This window comes from Primulina eburnea, chromosome 16, assembly GCF_022965805.1.
Source record: "Primulina eburnea isolate SZY01 chromosome 16, ASM2296580v1, whole genome shotgun sequence".
Taxonomy (NCBI): Eukaryota; Viridiplantae; Streptophyta; class Magnoliopsida; order Lamiales; family Gesneriaceae; genus Primulina; species Primulina eburnea.
Genome location: NC_133116.1, coordinates 27,444,872 through 27,462,240, shown reverse-complemented (window position 1 = coordinate 27,462,240; position 17,369 = coordinate 27,444,872). Strand labels below are relative to the sequence as shown.

Below are 17,369 nucleotides of genomic sequence, written 5' to 3'. Positions count from 1 at the left end.
GAGGTTGTTCCGGCCTCGTCTCAAGACGCGGTTGTTCCGGCCTCGTCTCAACATGCGATTGTTCGGGTTCCATCTGAGGACGCGACGATGCTGAGTTAGCTCTTCTGCTCCCTCTCCTGCCCACCATCCCTACGTCTCAACTCAAAGTTTCTCACAGACGGCGCCAAGTGATACTCATGTGAAATTTAAGGGTTCGATTCCAACAAGTGTCACTAGTCCAAACGCAGGTTTCAAGATTGCTCTAAACCTGAAATCACGAATAATACCGTTAGAAGAGGGCCAGGAGGGTGTCCCGACATAGCTCATCCGACGTTCAAGTCAGAGAGTGATGATATAAGGGGGAGCAGCTAAGTGTGCTGCTGAAAAATAATATATTGAATGATGAATTAAACACTAAAACATGGTATTTATAGACTAGGGATGAGCCAAGGGGTAGTGGGCCTATTCATGAGATATTACCACCTATGTTATGCAAATATATTCGAGTAATAACACAAAAATATTGCATCAAACATGTTAAAATAATTTTTTTATTACTTATATTAGGAGAAAATGACTCGATCTCGGATCATGCTGTACAATAAATAATAAAACACGTGTGCTTGTATGAGGTAATTTTTCTTTTATTAAAAGATAGAATTAACATTTGAAGCTTTTTTGCATATCAAATCTGGCGAGATTGTGACTTCCGACGATTATCAAGTGTGAACAAAAAAACACCCGTAGACTTACGAAGCATCCTTTCAAGAGAGAACGTTCGAATGATGTCCATATCAAGCACATCACACAGCGGTTACGCGTTATCTTTTCTTCCGTGCCATTGGTTTTACGCAGTGATTTTCGATTTGAACTTCATTTTGGAAGAAAAATGTCTCCGGTTTACGACAACTGGGGGAGACTGGTGGCTGCTGCTATGCGCAAACAGCAGATTTGGGAACTTTGTCATGCGCAATCGAGTATCAGCACCGCTTCATCAGATTCAAGCTTTAGTTTCCAGTTGAATTCTTCTCTCAATGAAGTGTTTTCTGCTTTTTCGAGTTCGAGTGCTTCTGCTTCATATCAGAAAGAAGATACCGTTTCTGGGTTGATTTCTGTTTCGTGTTTGGGAGATGCAGTTGATCGTGGTGTCGTTGGAAGCAAAGAAACAGATGCAGGGAACCCATCAAGGTGGAATCTTGTAGTTCAGTTTACATTCTTCAGTTTGCTTTAAATTTCTGATTTTGATTAAGTTGGTGAAATTTCAAAGACCACATTTTCGAGCTGTGTTTTCGATTTTTCATCTATTATGATAAATTTTTGTGTCTTGGTTCTTGATGTGCTTAAGTTGTACCTCGTTTTGCATGTTTGTTTGTTTGCCCTGTAGAATTCCAATGAAGAATCAATCCCCTGTTGTTTCTGGGAACCTTTCTTCCGATAGAAATGTCTCCTCTTTACCTCGTCGAAAAAGAAATTTGAATGTTCAAGTGCCAAAAAGACAGTTTCATAAAGATGATGACTTTTCTCACGCTCCAAGTAGCTCAGAAAATTATCCAAATCTTAGTCCTAGAAATCATCCAAGAAATGGAGAAAGCCATTCTGATTCACCTTGCAATTGGCCTAACTATGGCAAACAGCAGAGCTTCCCCCTACCTCTTCCTCCCACATCAACTTCAAATTCTCCACCGCCCTTCTCTCATTTGAGTTCAGCCGCAACATCTTCATTGCCACATAGTCCTGGAAGATTGGAAAGTCATATAAGCTCTGTCTCACATTGGAAGAAAGGGGAGTTGATCGGTGGAGGTGAATATGGATATCTTTACTTGGGTTTTAATAGGTGAGCAAATTTGAATCACGTGCAACTTTCCATTCTGTTTTGTGCCAACGTTTTCTCCAATGCTATATGATTGTTATATGAATTAAGAATATCATCTTGGTTATAGATTCATTTGTCTATGCAAGCTTTAATTTCTTGGACATAATGAGAAATTGGAACTCAGTGCAAATGTTGAGGGATCAACAAATATGGAATCGTAGTGTTTGCAGTGCTATTTAAGAGATTTGAATATGTTGTTATCATTGGCTAAATTTTTTCGTAACTACAATTGTTTGATACTATATCAAGTTATCAAGCCATTCACTTCATTTATAATAATTATCTGATATTTCTAAAGTTAGTCGCACCTATGGAAATTCCATGTTCAGAATCTCTTTTTGAATTTGATAAGTGGTGCCCCACTGGTTTTAGCAAAACAGGTGAACTGTGTGCCATGAAAGAGATTTCATTCATAGCTGATGATGCTAAATCGACTCAAACTTTCAAGCAGGTGGTACAAGTGAGTTAATTGGTCTTTAGACCGTTCAATCGCAGAGAAATATTTATTTGTCATATAGGAGTTCTATCTCTATCAGATGCAACTTATTATTTCAATCAAATGCAACTTATTATTTCAGTCATTCTCATATATTTCACATATCATGCTATCATTTTCTGTTTCTTATAGGTGATCCAGCTATTGAGTTGCTTAAAGCATCCAAACATTGTGCAATATTATTATTCTGAAGTGGTTAGTTCTATCATTAATATTTTCTTATTAATTTCTTATAGGTTTCAGCTTTGCATTAAGACTTTGGATGTATAGTTGTAAGCTTCTGTTATCCAAAGGCATTATATATTTGAAACAAAATATGCCGGCTGATTATACAAAACCAAATTTGCCAGTTGATAATACACCTATCATATAAATGTTTTCTTGTATTTGTCATGAAATTACGGCAACTGTTGCCAAACAGTATTTGTGAGGTTAATTATATTGTATTTTGTGGATGTACTTTTTTTTATTATTATTTAATTCTATTGGTATTGTATTTTATTACTACAATCAGGTGCATGATAAATTCTATATATATCTGGAATATGTATCTGGAGGTTCCATGGATAAGATTCTAAAGCAATATGGAAATTTAGGAGAATCAGCCATCCACCGTTACACTAAGCAAATCTTAGCAGGACTTGCATATTTACATGCTAAACATACCGTGCATAGGTAAATCTAACATCCTTCTTTCCCAGTTTTTTGCCGAGAATTTTGGTTTGATTCATTCATTAGTTAGTAAACATTCATTATCATCCATAAATCTTTGTGCTTTTTCATTTGGTAGAAACATTAGAGGGGCCACCATACTTGTAGACCCAAATGGCTGTGTTAAGCTTGCAGATTTTGGCATGGCGCAACATGGAAGCCAGGTAATTTTTTGTGCTTAGGTTGTCTTATTTTCGAATAAACTTAACCAATGCACAACATGGCAGATTAATTATGATCAAATTTGTTGGTAAAATGAGTAAGGATTGGTGGAACTTCGTCCCCATCGCTGCATAACCACCAGAGAAGTCAAATTATATGCACTAGGAAAGAAAGATGGAAAGTAAGACTAATGAGGAATCCTCTAATCAATCAGCATGTTTACCATGAATTTTCCAGTATGACATGGTTCTTTACATTGTGGCTTTCCATGCTGGCTTCAATTGTTTTTTGTTACAAAAGCGGAACTTTGATAATGTGTTGCAAGGTTGGGTTGGTGGGGTCCATAGTGACAGCTTTTTTATTTTCCTCACACCGACCTTCAGCAAAGACTTCTCTGGTGGTTGGTAGTGCTGTCCACACTTCATCAAGATTCTTGTTTCACCTTTGTGAAAAATCATACACTATAAATTTGAACTACCCTTGAGTGCTTGATTGCATCCATCCTTGCAGTACCAGTTGTCGTCATAAATTGAATATATCTGCTGCCTTAATTCCATGAGAGTGCTGCAGTGTTTAGTTACTCTCATGTATCCTTGTTTTGTATCTCAAGACTTTGAGTTGGACACCTTCATTCTACAGCCGTAACCCAAATCTCTTTTGTTGTTTGCAAAAGAGAGAGTATGCTTAATGTTGTTCCCCATCAAATTTAACCACCAAGCCATCACAACAGAATTTCTCCATCCCAATGTAAACTGTGTGGATGAAACGTCCACTACTCTTTTGATTTAGGTTCCTTAATTAAATTTAATGGGCTTTGTTAATTAATTGGACTAGTCCAACTAGTTTAATTAATTATATTAAAGTCCATTAAGAACTTTAATTATTTAGTATTTTGGACTGTACTCCTAGAAGCACATTAAACATATTTCCCACTATATTTAATTTAATATTTAATAAACCCAACTTTTGAGTTTAATAATTTAAATCCTCAAATTTTATAAATTCAACTCCTTGAATTTATTCTCTCTAAATTTTAAATATCATAAATTCAACTTCTTGAATTTACTATCTTATTAATTCAACTTCTTGAATTTACTATCTTATTAATTCAACTCTTTGAATTATTTTCTTAAAATTTAATTATAATAAATTCAACCCCTTGAATTTACTATATCATAATTTTATATATATGAATTCAACTACTTGAATTTATTCTCTCCAAATTTAATTATTATAAATCTATTCCTTGAATTTATTATATCATAATTTTATATAAATTCAACTTCTTGAATTTATTCTCTCAACGGGAACAAAATGATCCAGTGCTTGTGTGACCCTCAATGGTTCAGGGATACAGCTAGCCGCGGGTTCAAAACTCATTGTGATTCAGGATATTCTCCTTTATTTGGGCTTACACTAATTTGCCCCATTCCATAAACCAACATTTGATCATAAGAATGTCAGAAATCATTTTCTGATAAAACTCATCGAATCATGGTAAGAGAATCTAGCAGCATCGCCCTATAATCCCCTAGGTGTTACTGATAGTGCCTGCAAGAACCAATCGGTTATGATTAACGTACAGTACGGTCCCTTCATCTCATATATCCCGATCGAATCTGCAACCATTGGTTCATTGAGGGTTGTATATTAGATTCGATAGATATGTGATACAATCATGAAATATTCATAGTGTGATCGCATGCACAACTAGATAATTCTTTCCCTAATGTACATCTCACATTCTGGCCAGAGATTTCATGCACTACTATTTCGTTAGATTACATTGGATATCTACATCCGTTGGTGAGCGGTGAATCCCCGACTATAATGCACTGGCTCCTACACATTTCGCAATTACACCAAACCTCGCCACCTTGTGATCCTCGCAGAGTCGATAAAGGAGTCAAAGCACAATCCTAGTATGTAGAGTCTCAGTGTAGTCCCGGGTCGCAACCACAGACTTTTCCTCTCGATGAATGATAACCACTTGGAAAGTTCGAGGGAGGGTTGTTCGGTACAATCATCGTATGATTACCCATCTGCATGATTGGACGTCTCTATGCCTTTACCATGAAACACGGTACACAATATTACAGATGCTAGTCTCAAGCTCAAACGGCATTTATCTTTATTTTAGGCAGCTGAATCGACTAGGAACGAATTTAAAATATACAATGTTTACAAATGAGTTTCAAGATCGGATTACGATTCATTTGTATTAAAATATAATCGAGAACTTTATCTATGCTGATTGAATGAGTATACAGATAAAGTAAAATAAAACTATAAAAAGTTAAATTATATTAAAATAAAGATTATTATTTACACTTGAGTCAATAAATTCTCAAGCCAACCGTTGGCTTGCAGGACATCTACTTTAACATGAACAATAGTTGAATTATAGAATTTGTTGATGTATACAATGGCACAATAAGTATACTGACCGTTGGTGAATCGAAAAGGTCCTTGGCTGTTTCATATTTCATATCAGACACAAAGTTTTGGTTTTGCGTTGTATTTTGTTTTTTTTTCCACATTTTTTTCTTTATTTTACAAGCGGTTTTGCAGATTGCTAGTCAATCCATTCCATTATTGCACAAAGATAACCTATACTGGATGGCACCTGAGGTTAGTTATTGTTATCTCAAGCCTTTATGGTTCTGATTTTTTCCCAGATGCATAATTCCTTTTTTGTTGTTCAATAGGTCATCAGGAATTCAAATGTATGCAATCAAGCAGTTGATATATGGAGTCTTGGATGCACGGTTGTGGAGATGGCAACCTCAAAACCACCTTGGAGTCAGTATGGAGAAGTACTGAAACTACCGGAACTGCCATTAGTTTCCTCTTGTGTCTGATTAATATCTGACAAATTTTATCTACTTTCTGCGCTGAAGGCTGTGGCCATGTTCAAGATTGTGAACAGTAAAGAACTTCCAGTGATCCCCAATTATCTCTCGGATGAATGCAAAGATTTCATAAGGCAATGTTTGCTGTGGAATCCCTTGCAACGTCCAACAGCTGCTCAGCTTTTGGAGCACCCGTTCTTAATGAAAAGTGGTGTATCCCCAGGAAACCAATTACTAAATTCTACATTGTCGGATCACATTGCAGTGACAAGTGCTCTAATGTCCTTGGTATTTTAACCAGTTTTCTCCGCATCATCATTGTGATCAAGAAAATTTGAGTTCTGTTGGCTTGTTGAGAGTTTATTCAGTAAATTTATCTTGGGCATGCAAATAAAGACCAGGAAATCTGTGTAGGTATTGATATATGATCGGGTTGTTTGCATGCTTCTTTTTTTCATGAGTGCAAACGGAATCCCGAGTTCATAAAGTCGAACTTTTATATGCTTTGTGAATTTTGAATTATTTGTGCAGTAAGCACGCGGTAGCGTATGATCTGTCAACCTTTATTTAATTATCTTGTTTTTGGAAGCTTGGCTAAGTAATAAGACATGATCTTTGTTTTATTAAATATGATTATGAGTAATTTACAGGGCATTGAACATGTGAAAACTCCACATCAGTTGGACTCACAGAGTCTTGCCATGCGTACCTCTGCCGTATCAAAGTCTATTTCTAATTCTAGGTATCTCTCACACAATTTTCTTTACAGGGTGCTATCTGATTTTTTTTTTAACTCATTTTCCTAGTGATATTTGCATGGCAAGGAACATTTCAAGCCCGGGCTCTCCAGTTGAGACTCCTCTTCAACACCCAAGATCGCCTCAACACCTAAAAGCGACGTTACCCTCATCAACAAAATCTACCTCTCGTGCATCATCTGGCTCTTCCACTCCTATAACTGGTGGATCCAGTGGTGCCATTCAATATCGACATCTCAATCAATTCATCTTGCCTCAAGATCCAAAATGCCCAACCAGTCCTCCTGGCAGCGGCCTAGCTTACTGGGATCCCAACATTCTCCATCGTGTCCATCCGGCATCTCATGCTTTTAGGGAACCCGAATCAAATACCCAATATGCTCCAGGAAAGCAGTTGGGAAGGTCGTCCCTGTTAATGGAGAAAATTTTGATGGGCAGTTAATGTTGAGCCAGCGTGTGTCTAAGCAAACTAGCATGCTCCTTAGTTAGGATCTTGTGAAGTTGAAAAGTGTATGCATCTGTGTATGTACATATATATATATATATATATATATATATATATATATATATATATATATATATATATATATATATTCACACACAATTTTTTTTTTATTTATTCAATGAAATCAGATTTGATACTCACGGGAAATCTAGGGTCCGATCCCAACGAGCGTCACTAGTTCAGACGTGGCTTTAAGATGACCCTGAGCCTGAAATCAAGAAAAAGACCGTTAAGAGGGGGCCAGGAGGGTGTCCTGGCGTAGCTCCTCCGACGCTCAAGTCAGTGACTGAGGATATATGGGGGGAGCAGCTAAGGGTGCTGCTGAAAACAATATTGAATTGAATCCATTATCATACGCTCAAACCTGGTATTTATAGGAGAATACCTGGGCTTGTCATGGGCCAGTCACCTGTGGGCCTCAGAGATGGGCCGGGAGTTTGGGCCGGATCTTGATGGGTTCATCCCTGGGGTATCACCAGTCTCCCCCTCCCGAGTCGAACTGAATCGTAGGTTCAAAGTTCGATTAATTGTGTTGTTCTTGAGTTACCGGGTGCGAGTTGTGCATTTTCTTCCAGTCGTTCGTCACTGCCGCACGCTCGCCCCTCGCAGAGTCGCACTGCCGCGACACTGCCCTCGCCTCAACCGCCCGCCTCGCCAACACGCTGCTACACCCTCGCAAAGCGCCTCTCACCCTCCTGCCACGCACGCGCAGCCAGCGCGCACACGCTCGTCCTCGCCGAGCACTCATGCCGGGCGCCCCTGCCGAGCGCGCCTCGCTCGCCCACAGCAGCTCGCCCCCCGCACGCCTGCCACGCTCGCCCCCAGCAGCTCGCCCTCACCCCCAGCTCGCCCAGCACCCGAGTGCCACGCCAGCTCGCCCGCGTCACGCCCTCACCGAGCTCGCCCGACACCCGAGCGCCACACGCTCGCCCAGCACCCGAGCACCAGCTCGCCCACAGCAGCTCGCCCTCACCCCCAGCTCGCCCAACACCACGCCACGCTCGCCCGAGCGCAAGCACCAGCTCGCCCAAGCGCCACGCCACGCTCGCCCGAGCGCAAGCACCAGCTCGCCCAAGCGCCCCGAGCGCCACGATCGCCCCACGCCCGAGCGCCCATCCTCGTCCCGTACATTGTGAATTTTGATATAACCGCACGCCCGAGCGCAAGCATCTGCTCCCCCAACAACTTTCGTTATCGACTAACCAAAAAAATATTTTTCCTCCAAAACTCTGCTCCTCTGCTAGGCGATGCCTTAGCAAGAAAATTTAATTATCCTCCTCCACTCTGCTCCTCTGCTAGGCGACGCCATAGCAGGAAAATAACAATTAACACCTTCACCCTCTAACTCCACTCCTAGGCGATGCCTTAGCAGGAAAATAAAACTCTCACCTGACACCTTAGCAGGAAAATAAAAATTAACACCTTCACCCTCTAACTCCTCTGCTAGATAATACCACAGCAGGAAAATAAAAATCAACACCTCGACCCCTCTAACTCCTCTGCTAAGCCGGGCCTTAGCAGGAAAATAAAAATTCAACGCCCCCACCCTCTAACTCCTCTGCTAGGTGATACCTTAGCAGGAAAATAAAATTTAACACCCCCGCCATCTAACTCTTCTACTAGGCGATGCCTTAACAGAAACTAAAAATCAACTCCAACACCCTCTAACTCCTCTGCTAGGCAACACCTTAGCAGGAAAATAAAGTCAGCATCTCCATCACCCTCTAACTCCTCTGCTAGGCGATGCCTTAACAGAAACTAAAAATCAACTCCAACACCCTCTAACTCCTCTGCTAGGCAACACCTTAGCAGGAAAATAAAATCAGCATCTCCATCACCCTCTAACTCCTCTGCTAGGCGATGCCTTAGCAGGAAAATAAAAATTCAACACATCCACCCTCTAACTCCTCTGCTAAGCCGGGTCTTAGCAGGAAAATATAAATTCAACACCTCCACCCTCTAACTCCTCTGCTAAGCCGGGTCTTAGCAGGAAAATAAAAATTAACACCTTCACCTCTAACTCCTCTGCTAGGTAATACCACAGCAGGAAAATAAAAATCAACACCTCAACCCTCTAACTCCTCTGCTAAGTCGGGTCTTAGCAGGAAAGTAAAAATTCAACTTCTCCATCTAACTTCTCTGCTAGGTGATTCTTTAGCAGGAAAATAAAATCAACACATCCACCCTCTAACTCCTCTGCTAAGCCGGGCCTTAGCAGGAAAAATAAAAATTCAACCGCCCACACCCTCTAACTCCTCCCTTAGCAGGAAAATAAAGAGTCCACCTCGTCATCCTCTAACTCCTCTGCCAGGCGACGCCTTAGCAGGAAAATACATATTCTCCACCCTCACCCTCAAACTCCTCTGCTAGGCGACACCTTAGCAGGAAAATAAAATTTTTCTCCTTCACTCTTCTCCTCTACCAGGCGATGCCTTAGTAGGAAAATAAATTTCTCTCCTGCCCTCTGCTCCTCTACCAGGCGATGCCTTAGTAGGAAAATAAAAATTTTCTCCTTCCCTCTCGTAATACAACAACATTCATGAACTGAAAAGAGGAACCTGATTTTATTGAATATCAACTGATAACCTGGCGTAGCCCCTCCGACGCTCAAGTCAGTGACTGAGGATATATGGGGGGAGCAGCTAAGGGTGCTGCTGAAAACAATATTGAATTGAATCCATTATTATACGCTCAAACCTGGTATTTATAGGAGAATACCTGGGCTTGTCATGGGCCAGTCACCTGTGGGCCTCAGAGATGGGCCGGGAGTTTGGGCCGGATCTTGATGGGTTCATCCCTGGGGTATCAAGATTCATAGATCAAAAGAATATACAAATATGTTAAGGCATATCTAACCTCGGGCAGCTTCAAACACAGACGGATCATTTTATTAACTTGCGTTAAAATGAAATTATTTGATGCAGTCGTATAAAGAGGATTTATGTTTGGGGAATAAATTTTATTTGGAAAAATCGATAGATCAAGATATCACAAAATTACTTTACTTTTTTTATTCTCTTAATTTATTTATGTTTTAATCCTTTTATTTTTAACTTTTGGAATACCGATCTCTATATTAATATCTTTAAATTTTAATGGAGAATATTAGATTATAAATTAATAATTAAATTTTGTTTTGAAAGAGAATTGGGTAAAATTTTGGTTAGGTTTTATATTTTATCTTGAAGGAGTGACTACAATCGAGAACATCTCACGACGTCCTCGCGCTATGAGTTCCTTCTTTTGTTCGTCTTTACTCATGGTATTCTGCCTCCTACAATAGTAACTACTAATGTTTACAAAATTATAATAAAATATTTTAGAGAAATCTAGAAATAATGTAATAAATTAATCAATGAAATTAAATATGATTCTTTAATTTTTAAATAATATATATATATATGGTGATATACAGATGTGTATATAAATATATTATGCATTACCAAGAGTTGATCAATACATGATATAATATACATGATGCGGTCATGGGAGGCCAAGCTCTAAGGGAATCGTGGGATCTTTTAGAGTTGCCGGAAAGATCAATCACGAAGGGCCGGATGAAGAGCTTCAAAGAAGCATTGCATGAATTCATAAGTAATCGAGGAGAGCTTGCAAGCAATAATTCGAAGCAATTATTAATCGAGGAGAGCTTGCAAGCAATTATATGGTGATATAGTGATATAGAGATGTGTATATAAGTCATGATGCAAGGGAGTGAGTTTGAAGAGATTCATAAGTAATCGAGGAGAGCTTGCAAGCAATTATATGGTGATATAGAGATGTGTATATATAAGTCATGATGCAAGGGAGTGAGTTTGAATGCCATATGAATGCTTTTAAGTGTGAAGCAATGTGGATGGACTAGCACCACAGCGCCTAGGCGCTACATAATTCGAAGCGGTAGTAGTGCCTAGGCGCTACTTGATCAGCACCGCAGCGTGACGCATGCGGAAATACCTAATTTGGAGTCCTAATTAATTATGTAACTTATTACTGAGTATCTTTTGATATTTAAATAAGATTTGGACAAATTTTTGCACACAATTTAGACTAGTCATTGATAGAATATATTGTTATTAAGTTTTCTCTCAAACAACAAAAAAGCTTTTTGTTTGTATGAAAATCAAATTTATCAAAGTTTATGTTTTGTGGCGTTTGTCTATCGTTTTTACGCGGATTGTCAAGGGCTAGATTTGTGAAGGTTCGATCGAGTGTCGATTGTTTTCTTTGTGATTGTTTATTACTAAACCATGTAGTTTAGGGGTGAAAATCACGCAATATTTGATTCAAAAGATCGGGACATCACAACACAGATCCTTATTCATTATTGAATTGAGAGCGGGATTCCAATTTAATCGTGTTTGCTTTCTTGCGTACGAGGATTCATATCATTTGGTATCAGAGCTTTTGGCTCATTGAATTCAAGTAAGTATCTCGTTATTAAATTTTCATATCTACATTATTCTTTCATTTGTAGTCAGATCAGTATCATTTTTATCGTCCACGTTTCGTAAATTTGTGATTCTTCGTTCTTCATCAGCACGAATTATCCTTGTGTAATTCCAAAATAAAAATAATTTATAAAAAAAGTCCGAAAATTTGCTATAATTTGGTTTTAATATTTTTTTCTACTCTCTATTGTGAGTCATATTCACTTGTCTCTCACGGTAAAAAAAATTAAAAAAAATACTTTCAAACTTCTTGTCTACGCAGTACAAGTGAGTTGGTGCGACTTTGATTGTTGTACTCCAAAGAACAGGTTGTCCACAAGTAGTATAATTCGGTAAATCCGAATATCGTATCCACATGGAAACTAAGTTAATTACAAATCCACTACAATGTCCTTTTGTTTTGTTTTTTTTTATTTTAATTGTTTGAATCTGGTAATTTGTAATTGCTATAATTTTAATTTAAGTAGTTGAGATTAGAAGATCCACTCTTGGTATTTTAATAAAGTTAACGTTAATGAATAGTATTGAAATCCACTTGATAAAATGGTTCCAATATATTAAATAATCATATTTATATTATGTTATATATTATTATTTTATAAGTATATAATATACACCAAAACTTATAAATTTTGTTAAGTATATATATATATATATATATATATATATATATATATATATATATATATATATATATATATTTGTAAATATTAAATCAAGGTTTCCAATTTAAATCGTTGGTGAAACCAAACAAACATTTAAATGGTACCAAGAAATTAATATTATGATATATTCGTCTATAATAAGTCAAGGCATTCACTTTAAATTGTTGGTAATACCAAACTAACATTTAAATGATTCCAATAATTTAATGTAATATATAGTAACAATAAATCAAAACTCCCACTTATAAGTAGGGTATAATAATGCTTAAAGAAATAAATATAATAAAACGTCCACTGCTCGTTTTTCTTTAAAATATTCTAGAATTTTTTTATTCTTTTTCTATTTTACTCATTCGGCCGAATATATACATATACATAAACATATTTTTAAAATAACAATGCATCATTTAAAAATAAACCAACCAACTATTATTTGAAAATCCGAAAGAACGTATTCAAAACATAAGGTCATAAAACGTCAACAAACCTAAACTAACAATATTTCAAAATTAAACTTAACTCTAACATCCTTTCAAAACCTCTCAAAAGTATCATAAGCATTAAAATCTTAAAAGTAATTTAAATCATTAGCATAAGTCATAAACATAAGTGCGGAAAAACTAGCGCTGGTTCTCGGGTTGTGTATACCTTCAATCTAGCTAGATCTACCATCAAGTCTTCCATTCACATCAATATCATACTCACCTGCATCGATCACACCTAGTGAGTCTATTGACTCAGCAAACCTTAACCTTGATAACAAGTAATACATGTATCCACATGCAACAGTGAAAATACTTTTACTTAAAATAACTTTTCATTAACATGCATAAACTTAAACATTTTCCTTTCATCATATACATTTTTCTTTTCGTCATATACATATACTTTTTCCTTTTATTGAATTCGGATCGTTAATTGTGACTTTCGTTTCAGCTGAGGTCGATGGAAATACGGTCATCGGGAACCCTCTGGGGTCTTCTCCCATAAACAGGCTTCTTCTGGGGTCTTTTCTCTCACGATATTTTCAATCATATCATTGTATCATCATATTAGTCACAATCACTTCACCTCCTCCAATGTTTCAGGTTTTCATCACTTATAAAAATTCATGCATATATATATATATATATATATATATATATATATATATATATATATATATATATATATATATATATATATATATATATATATATATATATATATATATATATACATATATATAAATCATTTTTCTTTTAAACCAATCACGCAACACGTCTTTTAATATTAAAGTTTCATCATAAATTTCATAAACATTTAAAATAAATATATTAACGTTATTTACAGCATTCAGGACAATGTCAGGACGTCTAACAATTTTAGGTGTAAAATTACTGTTTTACCCCTATAAGCTTAAATTTCCATATTTATCTCTAGACCTCGAAACGACGTCCGAAATCATTCCAAACTTTACCTATTACCTTATAACATTCCCTTAAACATTTTCGTATAATCATGCATGATTATGTTTCGATATGGTTGTATTTAATGTTTAAGGCAAAGATTATTGTTCTATTTTTGTTTGGGTTGTAAGATGATTAAGTTATTTTTTTCGTTGGTTAATCTTTGTTAGAAATTTAAATTTTGCATGCTTATTAGTCTATTTAGTATTGACTCAGGTAAAGTCTCTACATTTAGTGGTATCAGAGCATTCAAAGATTTTTGGGACATTAGTAGTTTTGTTTCGAGGATTTAGAGATTGATTTTTGTTTCCTTTCAGATGTCATGAGATAGATGCAGTCACGGAAGTGTGGGAGATGTCCGTTATGGCGACAATGAGTCTGGCCGAGAACATCGTAGAGATCGTGACAAAAGGCATCATCAAGACCACAATGAAAGGAGATGTAGGAATTGCGTCAACATTATGGATTTCATGAGATTGGACCTCCACAGTTGACAGGAGATGAGAATGCTGATTTTTTAAAGCTTGGGTCGATATCATTGAGCAGTTTTTTCGAGTGCTGTACTATGATGAGGATGAGAAGATGGAGGTAGCTGATTTCATGAATCAAGGAAAAGCTCGGAAATGGTGGAAACATGTTTCTGTCATTCTAGTTCATAAGCATGGGTGGATTCGTTGGGAACATTTTTGTCCGACCTTCATCAATCATCACTTTATGCCAGCTCTTTATCAGGCAAAGGAGATGGAACTGTTGACCACTATGCAAGGAAATTCGAGCATGAAGGATTACCAAAAGCATTTTAAGGATTTGTTGTCGTACGCTCCTCACATCAGAGAGAATTTTGCATCAAAATATTCTCATTTTTTGAATGGTTTGAACCAGAAGATTTTGTATCGGTTTCTTGTCTATGACGATCCGAATTCGTACAAAAGATTAGTGAATCATTGTCGTCAAGCCGAGATCAATTTTTCTAATAAAAAGGCTATGCAAGCTAGAAAAAGTTCTAGTTCGTTGGGACCATAGGGTCAGTCTTTCAATTCAATTTTCTCTCAAAATTTCGGTCACCTTCTTTTGGTTTAGGGTTTGAACCATCAAATTATTATTTTTTGTCTCAAACGTTAAATCTCTTCTAAATTTTCTAGTGTAATTTAGAAGAGAAACAAATATTCTTGTCACTGAACTCTATTGGATATGGAAAACTTCAAGAAGATTGTTCTTAGGGAATACAACTAGAGCTATCTAAGCTAATCTCGGAATAGTTGGTGCCAAGTGAATAATTCATTAAGGTTGTTAATAAACATCATATAAATTATTTTATTCGTTTAAATTATACGAGTGTCCAAAAGCATTATTTGAACGTCAAATAATTTTTTAAAAACTTTCGCTTCTTTTTGGACACAAGAAAATCGATTACCCAACACCTGGAGCAGGAAAAACTTTCTGCTACACAGTGGTCTTAGACTGTTTCTACTATAAGACCATATCATAGAACCTCCGCCTCCACTCTGATCCTCCAAGTTAGGCAATCCCTCTTCATGTGACCAAAACCACCACAACTCTTCGACATTTCTCCGTCTGGTGATTGCCTCTGCAGTTGCCACATTGCAGATTTTTCTAAGCAAAACTGTGCCCCCCATAAGAACCGGAAAAGAAAAAGATACAGACTTGCCCAGGGCTCCAGTACCTCGGTTATCCAGCAAGTTCAGGGACCTTGGCCCGGGGCTCTGTACCCTGGCCCAAGGACTCCGTACCCTAGTTATCCAATAAGTCCAGGGACTTGTACCCTAGCTCGGGGCTCTGTACCCCGGTTATCCAATAAGTCTAGAGACTCGTACCCTGGCTCGGGCCTCCTGTATCAAGGTTATAAAGTAAGTCTAGCGTCTAGTACCATGCCTCGGGCCCCGTACCTGGTTATCCAATAAATCCAGGGACCCGTACCCTGGCCCAGGGCTCTATACCCAAGTCATCCAGAAAAAAGAAGGGATTTGTAGCTTACCCGGGAGGCATGAGGCCCCTGTATTATATTAAACACCAATTATTCTCCAATACTTAGAAAATTTCTGAAAGTTTGACATTCTATGGAGAAAAAAACCCGGTTATTATTCAAGAATTAAAGTATTTTTAAATTCTCAATTAAGTTCAAGACGTTTTTCAGTCTGGAGTATATCTACAAAGGGAAAGATAGGGCGAAATAAGATTTCATTAAGTGAGAGGCCGAAGGCCAAAATTACATGAGAAGAACCAGAAAAGAAAAATTACAAAACTACTCTAAATCTATTTCATTAGGACCTGGTTGTCCTTCAGCCTCTTGGTTTCCTTTTTCAGCCTCCTTGGGAAGGGACGCTAGTGGCTCGATCAAAGTCGAGAAAGTTTTACCTACCCTTTGGAAGAAGCCCGGCCTCTTCAAATTTCTCTTGGCAATTGTCAAAGCCAGATCGGAAGAAAGAGTAAGCACGATCCTCAACTGTCGTCTTGAACTTAGGAGAATGGAGGAAGGAAGTTCGCCATTTTTCCTGAGAGTACGCGGAGGCTGCCAGGGCAGTCTCAGTAGCAATTGCTCGGGACTGTTGGTTCTCTATCTCCTCGGTCAAAGAATGATTCTCTGACTCCAAGGCAGAGATATGACCCTAAGGCAGAGATATGCCCCTGTAATGTTTCCTCTCGGGAGAGGCCGACATCAACATTCTCTCTAGTTTTAGCAAGATCTACCTGGACCGCTGAAATTTGCTGATAAGCCGCGTCCAAAGCATTGCGAAGGCCAGTGATCATTTCTTCGTGAACTGATCGAACGCATGATAGTTCCCCTTGAAGTTGCTGATAAAGCTCTTGGGTGGCTTGGGCTCGACCAACTTCCTTCATAGCCACCGTGGCTACCTCTTCAAAAGCCAAGATCAGCATTTGAACACCCTGTTCAGCATGAGTTGGTAAAAAAAAGGGGGAGAAGAGTAGAACTTACGGAAAGGACCTGATTAGATTCTTCAAAAAGCTTTGGGGTCGGCAAAGAACCAACCCTTCAGATAGGCCTCCTCAGCAGGAAGAAGCATCTTCTTGAGGATCCTGACTTCTGTGTGGGAAGCTCCCTCCAAGAAAAGATTGTCTCGGACTCTTTGCGGGCTGGAGTGAAGGGGCTTGGTGAGAGATTGGGTCGGAGGAGGAGAAGTAGATTGGGTTGCTCGGGAAATGCCTTGTTCACTCCTTACATTTTCGAATTGTTTGCACAAAGGGACAAAGATGATAGAAACAACAATAAAACCAACAAGAAAAGTAAATGAAGAGGTCGGAGGTAAAAACTATCAGGTTGAGCACCCGAGCTAGCTACTTCATCAATCACCCGGTCAATAAGGTCTTCAGCCCGGGCACTCAACCCGTACGCCAACAAGTTTTCCTCGGAGAGGAGGAGAGAAGAAGAAAATTTCTTCCTCTCCATGAGCTCTTGGCTTCAGATGAAGGGCTCTTCAAATTTGTAAGA

The 17,369-nt window shown here is 38.1% G+C and overlaps 1 pseudogene; it reads left to right on the top strand.

Moving 5' to 3' along the window:
- The first annotated feature begins 655 nt into the window (after positions 1-655).
- LOC140816461 (mitogen-activated protein kinase kinase kinase YODA-like) lies at positions 656-7,366 on the top strand (annotated as a pseudogene).
- Positions 7,367-17,369: the final 10,003 nt, after the last annotated feature.